Raw genomic sequence first — 3,935 nt, 5'->3', positions numbered from 1 at the left:
TAATTTGTTGTGTGTCACCGTATGTATTTTGAAACTACAATGAGAACAAGTTTTATTTGGTAAAGTTGGTTTGCAAGACTTTTATTTTACCCCAGACCCAAGTTCGAATTCCTGTTAGTGTCCTTTTGTTAGTCAAATGGTGTCACCATTTGGAAAAAAAAAATCCGTATATTTGTTTTCTATAGTCATCTACCGTTTGAAAAATTTTCCCTGTACTTTTTTTTCTTATGGTCAAATTGTGTCACCGTTTGAAGAAAAAAAAATGGGTCCGTCTCTAGCCTCTAAAGATATCAATATGAGGGACGTTTTTGACTCAAACAATGATTGAAGTTAGGGGGATCAAACTTGAGCCTTTTTTTTGCTTATGCAAAGTCACACATCTCTTTATTAATTAATGAGTTGTTTGACAGTTACTAAATGGTTTGGTGTAAAATGATTAAGACTATCTTATGATATAATGCAAAATGAAATATAATTGTTTGTTAACTATTTACAATGAAATTAGGGCACCAGAAATAGTTAAGGGATGCCCAATATACAAAATCATTCAGATGGTTTTAGATTTATTAAGAGACAATTTTTTTTTTATCAAACAAGATTCACCTCTTAACGATTCAAATATACCTCTTAATGAAACTATTAAAAGGTAAACAAATAACTCATAAGTTTCACTGCAAAAGTAAGAAATTTTTTATCATTAATCTTAAGTTAAAATTTATTTCTTTATCATGTCCAAAATAATAATTTTTAAAAAATCAACAATTATTGTATATATTTAATGACTGTTTTATGCAATCAATTTCTTAAACACGTGTTAAATGATTACTTACAGTTGTCTATTTTCAAATAAATCACGTACAGCTACTAAAACAAAAAGATTATAATTTTATAAAATATATACGCAGACTATAAATATATTCTTATATTCTATATTTGGTTCATTTCGAGAAATTAATTGAATGGTATGAGTTGTTTTATTCAGTATTTAATCACCGTATAGTCAGTTTTCTCTTAAATTATTGAAGCGAATGTATCATTAATATTGAATAGTATAGTACTGCAGGTCATTAAATTACAAACAAAAAATAGACCGAAAAACATATAAGAATATTCATCCTTTCACGATCGTTATAAAATAAAATCAAAATTACTGGTTTTTGATAAGATCATAAATATATTGTGGATATAAACTGGATTTTAAAAACATATTAAATGGGAATAAAATATTTTTTTAAACAACTTAAAATATAAAAAATTGTGTTATTGAAATAAAGTAAATATAATTTAATATTCATAATGAATAAGTAGTTGTTTGTGATCAAGTTGATATTTATTAACACTTTGAAGTTATATATAGTTGGGCTTTATATTCAATGTTGTCATTATGATCACTTTTTCTATTTTAATGTGGAGTTATAATTCTTTAATATATTATTAATCATTTTAATCAAGTTTCAAGAAATCATATTAAATTCAAGTTTAATTTTTAAAGGAAAAAAAAACAGTTTTCTGTTATCGTTAAATTCACGTACTATTCATTTAGAGTATCTCTAACATTGTCATAGAAAAACGCTAAAAACGTTGAACCTATTAACATTTCAATTTCAATCATATTTTAAGAACATCAAATTTGTGGGTCATATAAAAACGATCACTACTCTCGTTCAATTTACAGTTGCAACAAAAATAACCAAATTTTGACGATAAATTGAAAATTAAAGTTTTGTTGGACAGTTGAAGATCCTTTTAGGACATCTTCAACCCAACCACTAAAAACATTAAAAATGATGGGTCAATTGAACATTAAAACAATCAACTTCAGCCACCAGTAAAAACCATTTCTAATACTATAACTAGAAGGGTACTCGTGCAATGCATTGAGACACATCTTGATTTCAGTGTTTTGTTTTATTCATTTTTTATGTCGATATAATACGGTTTTATGTGGTTTTGATAAAACGATAATTTTTTTATTTTTAAATAAAATATAAATTTAAAAATATTATAAATTTTATATCAATATCAGTATCAAATTAATATTTTTAAAAGTTTTTGTGTTTTGGTGTAATTTCTTTAATTCAAAATTTATAATTTAATTTAGGTTTAATAATATAATTTTTATAAATATAATAATCAAGTATTCTCTTAGAACTCAATGATTATCCTAATTATATTTTAGATTTTTTATATTTAAAATGAAATGTTTATCCTGTATTTGATTATCGGCAGTTAGTTACACGAATTCAGATATAGAGCTTTAATAGGTTGTACTTGCGTACATTCTACCTGCAATCTTGAGTTTTAAGTAACATGCATTATTAAACAATACTTTACGCATAAAATGTGATTTTTAAGAGTTTTTGTCAAATGCTTTATAATATAGTATAGATAACAGTAAACATCTTAATATGTTATACTTTTAATCAATATATACATATATATATATATAGTTGATATCATATTAATATATATTTATAAAGATCTACTTTATTGACCTTCATATATGTATGTCAAAAAAAATTACCTTCATTTTTTAGTGTTTTAGTATTAATTGGAGATGAAAACACCTTCATTTTCGTGTTTTTATTGTTGAGATGGAGATGGTTTTAAGGCATCTCTAACCTAACATAAAAATGAAGGCGTTTTCATCTCTAATCCAACACTGAGGCCATCTAATTCGACATTAAAAACACAAAATTGAAGTGTTTTCATCTCCAATCCAACACTAAGACCATCTTCAACTCAACACTAAAAACACAACAAACGGAGGTGTTTCTCTCTCCAACCCAACACTAAACGTTAAAAAATGGAGGTTCAAAACGTTAGCATATGTATTAGGAGGTCAATAAAATAGACCTCTAAAAATATATATCAATATTTTAGTCAACTTTTCTTTTTATATATAATAAATACATATATTATTAAAAATGTTTTTATTATTCTTAGTGTTTGATGCGTGGAAAAAAAAGAAAAGTAGGTGAAGAATAGGAAAAGGAGGATGACGTCATGGGTGTTCCATGAGAAGGCAACAAGGTTAGCTAGACTAAAGCCGGCACAGAATTTGTGTTTCCTTTTTTATTCAGGTTTCATTTTCACCTCTGCTGTCACTGATAATTACCATACACTGCCACTCACGTGCTGTCTTCCTCTTTTTATGCCTACTAACATTTCTATTTCTATTTACATTTACATTTCCATTTCCATTTCCATTTAATTATATACCTCAATCGTTCTAATTATAATTGCTACACCATCACCTCATTTGTTTAATTACTAGAAGGTTACTCGTACAATACGGTAATATAAATTTCAATTTTAATATTTAATTTTTATTTTTTGTCTCTATCGATAAAATACGATTTTATATGGTTTTGACAAAGCAGTAACGTTTTATTTTTGAATGAAATATAAATTTAAAAAAAATCGATATTAGTATCAAATTAACTTTTTAACAGTTCTCGTTTTTTTTTTTTGTGTAGCTTCTTTAATTTAATTTTTTATTATAATTTAATTTAGATTTAATAACAAAGTAATTTATTTTTGATTTAATAATATAATTTTTTATAAAGATAATAACTAATTATTTTGTTGAAACTCAATGATGATCTTAATTATACTTTTGAGTTTTCTATATTTAAAATGTATATTTATTTTATATTTGATTATTTATATCAACAGTTAATTACACGAATTTAAAAATGAAGTTTTAATAGGTTGTACTTACGCAAAATTACTTGTAATCTTGAATTTTAAGTAATATACATCAATAAACAATACTTTACGTATAAAAAATAGTTTTTAAGAGTTTTTGTCAAATGTTTTATAATATAACTAGAAGAGTACTCACGCAATGCAACGAGACATATCTCGATTTTAATGTTCTATTTTATTATTTGTCTATGTCGATGTTATAATATGATTTTATGTGTTTTTAA

The sequence above is a fragment of the Cynara cardunculus genome, assembly GCF_001531365.2.
Source record: "Cynara cardunculus var. scolymus isolate 2C chromosome LG 15, CcrdV1, whole genome shotgun sequence".
Classification (NCBI taxonomy): Eukaryota; Viridiplantae; Streptophyta; class Magnoliopsida; order Asterales; family Asteraceae; genus Cynara; species Cynara cardunculus.
Note: the sequence above shows the minus strand (reverse complement) of the source record.